This window comes from Aegilops tauschii, chromosome 7 (assembly GCF_002575655.3).
Source record: "Aegilops tauschii subsp. strangulata cultivar AL8/78 chromosome 7, Aet v6.0, whole genome shotgun sequence".
In the NCBI taxonomy this organism is placed as follows: domain Eukaryota; kingdom Viridiplantae; phylum Streptophyta; class Magnoliopsida; order Poales; family Poaceae; genus Aegilops; species Aegilops tauschii.
The window spans coordinates 111,726,590-111,731,433 of NC_053041.3; the positions used below are offsets into that span (position 1 = coordinate 111,726,590).

The following is a 4,844-nucleotide window of genomic DNA, read 5'->3' on the forward strand; positions in this document are numbered from 1 at the left end:
GGCTCTCGACGAAGACGTCGACACCCGGAGTATACTAAACTCAAGATGGTGCCCAAGTGTAGAGAGATCGAAGCAAAGAGGCTGCCATCAAAGGTGATCCTAAACTCAAGGTGATTCCCAATGGTCGTAAACAACGCTTTCTTGCCGAAAACGTTTATAATTATTTTGGGTTCACTGTAGGGTAAAGCGACCGATCGATAGCTCAACCTTTAATATGGTCTATATAAGAAATGAAAGTAGCGGTAGCAAGTAAGGTCAGGCCAGGCCCAGACATCAGCTGCTAGCCATGCAATGATGCAAGACGTGATCCTCCTCCTCTTGCTTCCCATGGCGCTCCTCGTCGTCGTGGGCAGCCTGCTCCGGCGTGCACCGCCGTTCAAGGAAATGCAAACCCGCCTCGCCGCCGCCAAGTGGGCTCTCGTACGGGACTTCTCCGCTGCGTTGCGGCAGGACGTAGTCGTACCGTGTGACCGCGCACCACCTCCTCGTCCGCGGCGGCGCAGGGAGCGCGTTCTGCAACCGCCCGCCGACGAGCGCGGCCAGCTCCGTCCTTTCGCGCCAGCGCCACCACAACATAACCTCGGCGCCCTACGGCCCGCTGTGGCGCGGCATCCGCCGCAACCTCGTCTCGGAGGTCTTCCACCCGTCGCGCCTCCGCGTCTACGCCCCCGCCCGCCGCCGGGCGCTCTGCGGTCTCGTCGCGGACCTCCGGGAACAGTGCACGTCGTCTACCGGCGGTGTGGCCCTCGCGGCCGAGAGCATCCACGCTGCTTTGTTCGGCCTGAGCGCCACCATGTGCTTCGGCGACGGCGTTGACCCAGGCCGGGTGCGCGCCATGGCCGACGGCATGGAGGACCTCATTCGGTCCCTCGTTGGGCTGCGTGTCTTCGCCGCACTCCCAGCGTTGACCGAGCTAATCTACCGCGACCGGTGGAATAACCTGGTCGCGCTCAGGCGGCAGCAGGAGGAGATGTACCTCCCACTCATCAATGCCCGGCGCGACCGGCGGCGCCGCCCGTCCGGCGAAGCTCCAACATATGTGGACACGCTCATCGACCTCCTGGTCGTAGACAACAGCCACTCCTTCTCCGGTAGTGGCAATGCTTCCAAGTTAAGTCTAACAGACGGTGAGCTGGTGGGGCTCTGCTCGGAGTTTCTTGGCGCAGGCACGGAGCCGGCGACGGCGGCGCTACAGTGGATCATGGCGAACTTGGTGAAGCATGTGGACGTGCAGGAGGCCGTCCGGAGAGAGATCGACGGCATCGTTGGAGCGGACGCTGAGGAGGTGACTGAGGAAGACCTTGGCAAGCTGGAGTACCTCCATGCTGTCCTCATGGAGGCGCTGCGCCTGCACCCCACGGTGCCCTCGGTGTCTAGGCAGGTTAGCAACTAACTGCTTCCGATTCTACATCCAAAACTAATTAGCCAGTCGAGGTCACTCACATCGTACTCTCTCCGTTTCCGAAGACAAAGTGCATCAGTTTTCATGCAAATCAATCTTATGTATTATGTGACCAAGATTATATAAACTAAAATATCATCAACATCTACATTACAAATAAAATAAAATATTAAAATCACTTTCATGATAGATCTAATAATAATGAGTTTTTATTATTTATGCCACCGGTTGTGTCCTACTACTCAGTTTTGCCATTAGGAATTTCAACTGCTCAAAATGCCATCGCTTCGTTAGACACATGCTCAAAATGCCACTGGACACAATTATTGTGATCTCAAATCTCCTTTGCCATGTTATAATGACATAAATACCTATGAACCGACATGGCAGGTCTCCCTCTATCTCACTATAATAAAGTATAGGGCCCACTTGATCCCAACAGCGTTCTTATTCTTCTGTAAAATTATTCACTTGGTTACTCCTGACAAGTGGGGCCACCCTTATCATTGTGAGATAGAGAGAGCTGACATGTGGATCTAGGCTTATTTTTGTCATAACATGGTCAACGGGTTTGACGTGAAAATAACAATGCCTAATGATATTTTTTAGCAAACATCTAGCGGAACGATTGCATTTTTAAGATATCTAATGGCATTTTTGAGTAAGCATCTCACGGATCGATGGCATTTTTGAGTAATTGTATCTTCTAATGGCAAAACTGAGTAATGGGACACAACTAGTGGCATAAATGATAAAAAATCAATAATATATTAATACTTTTTAAAGCACCTTGGTCAAACATGCTCAAATATTTAGGAACGGCGAGAGTAATACGTACTTAATATTCTCTTGCTGCCTAGGTGATGCCCGACGACCATGTCTTTCTGGATGGTCATCGTGTTGTGGCCGGGACGACGGTGCAGTTCCTCCTAGAACGCCTGGCGCGGGACAAGACGGTCTGGGCCGAGCCTGACAAGTTTTTGCCAGAGAGGTTCCTTGCCGGTGGCGGGGGCAACGGCACGAGCCTCGTGGCGGCGGCAGGAAGTGCTGGAGAGATCAAGATGATGCCATTCGGGGCCGGCAGGAGGATGTGCCCCGGCATGGGTGTCGCGATGCTTCACCTTGGATAGTTCGTGGCAAACCTCATTAGGGAATTTGATTGGACAGAGGTGGAAGGCGATCTGGCTATCGACCTCGAGCCGCAGGTCGGGTTCTTGAACGTCATGAAGCGGCCACTCCGTGCTCAGCTCACTCTGCGGAATAAGGAGGCTTGATCTTCTGGAGCTAACTTCTTCAAACCCATAAACAACGGTGAAGAGAAGCACTGAGAAAGGACTGTCTATCTTTCTTGTCTGGCTTCCATCATCTAAGTTTACTGTCTGAACTGTTTGATCAAAAGTCTATAATGGCCTATTGTAATTGTAATTGTAGTTGTGTGTCCCATCATAAGTCGGCGGCACTAAGGCCAGTCATTGCCGAACTGTATTTATATTGAACTTATTTTATAATCTAGGTAAAGTTGTTACTTTATAGCGCATGCTACATGTCATTCAACTAATCTTTGGCATCAGCCAGGTCGTGAGCCATTAGATCTGTCTTCATGCATCCCTCGGATGAGGATGCCACCATCACAACATGGACGATGTTGCGGTTGCTCATTGCAACACAGACGCTGTTGTGCTCACCCGTCGCAACATGGACGATGGTGTGGTCTTCCATTGAAACATGCACAACGTTGCGCTTACGCATTAGAACATAGATGATGTTGCGGTCACCTATTAGTGTTGGAAAAATCACACAACTTAGTGTTTTCTTTAGACATCGTGACAAAGTAAGCAATCTAGCACACAAGCAAACAAGAAGCAAATGAAAAAGACAAATAAAAAAGAAAATATTTTTGTATTTTTCTGAAAACGTTTTAGAGAAGTGGGGGAGAGGAAAACGAGAGGGAAATGATAAATAATGTAAATGCAAGAGATGAGAGTTTAGGATACGTACTTGGTAGGCCTGATGTAGATCCTCCCCGGCAACGGCGCCAGAAATTCTTCCTGCTACTTCTTGAGCTTGCGTTAATTTTTTCCTTAAAGAGGAAAGGGCGATGCAGCAAAGTAGAGGTAAGTATTTCCCTCGGTTAAGAGCCAAGGTATCAATCCAGAAGGAACACGCAAGGCTTCAATAGTTGTACCTGCACAATCAAACAAATACTTGCACCCAACGCGATAAAGTGGTTGTCAATCCCTTCACGGTTACTTGTAAGGATGAGATTTGATAGTGATAGATATAAAAGATAAGTAAAAGTGCAAAATAAAATGAAAGTAAATAAATTGCAGCAATAAATTTTTGGGTTTTTGATTTGGTAGATCTGAAAATAATATGATAAAAGATGGACCCGGGGGCCAAAGTTTTCACTAGAGCCTTCTCTCTTGAGAGAAAGCATACGGTGGGTAAATAAATTACTGTTGAGCAACTGATCACTACTGGAATCAGCTTCTTTGCCGTCCGCCATGGTAGACGGCAAAGGCATAGATCCTGGACGGCAAACTCCTTTGCCGTCAGCCAGCGGACGGCAAACTGTCCGTCTGAACACGTGCCAGCAAAGGCCTTCTTTGTCGTCCGCTTCTTAGAAACGGATGGCAAAGGATTGTGTCGTCCGCCATCCGAGGCCAGCAGACGGCAAAGAGAACGGACGACAGTGGGGTGGGGTGAGAGCCATTAGGGGGTTAACGGCGCTCTTTGCCGTCCGCTGACAGACGGCAAAGAGCTCAGCTAGGCCAGCACTGGGAAGCTGCCACGTGGCCAGCTATGCCGTCTGCTAGCACACAACATAGATGACCCTGTTTGCCAGGCCTATTTGGTCACTTTGCCGTCTGCTAGCAGACGGCAAAATGACCAAATAGGCAGCCAGTGTTCCCAGTTTGTATAGGTAACTGCCACGTGTCCTCTTTCCCGTCTGCTAGCAGACGTCAAAGCTCTTTGCCGTCCGCTAGCAGACGGCAAAGAGGCTATACATGCATACATATCCAACATATCCAACATCATATAACAGCATGTCCAACAACATATTTCATCAAATCCAACATATATATCCAACAACATAGTTCAACAAAGTCCAACATATCCATATATACATAACCAGAAACAAGTTTCCAACAACATATCCATATAGAGATACATATCCAAACAAGTTTTCATAAACAACAAGGAAGCACCAGAAGAATAGTACACTCCATGAATCCAAGCTTCCTTATGTAAAGCAAATCTGCAAATTGGGAAAGATGAAAGTTAGAAGAAGAAGAAGAAGAAGAAGAAGAAGACTAGCTAGAAGAAAAGGAAGAGGATGAAAAGAAGAAGAATATCGGAGCTAACCTAGCTAAACTTGGTCATTTTTTAGCTAACCTAGCTAATTATGCCATTTTTGACCTAACTAAGCTAGTTAGAAGAA

At 48.4% G+C, this 4,844-nt stretch overlaps 1 pseudogene; it reads left to right on the plus strand.

Moving 5' to 3' along the window:
- The first annotated feature begins 294 nt into the window (after positions 1 to 294).
- Positions 295 to 2,676, plus strand: LOC109767761 (cytochrome P450 89A2-like; annotated as a pseudogene).
- The last annotated feature ends 2,168 nt before the right edge of the window (positions 2,677 to 4,844 follow it).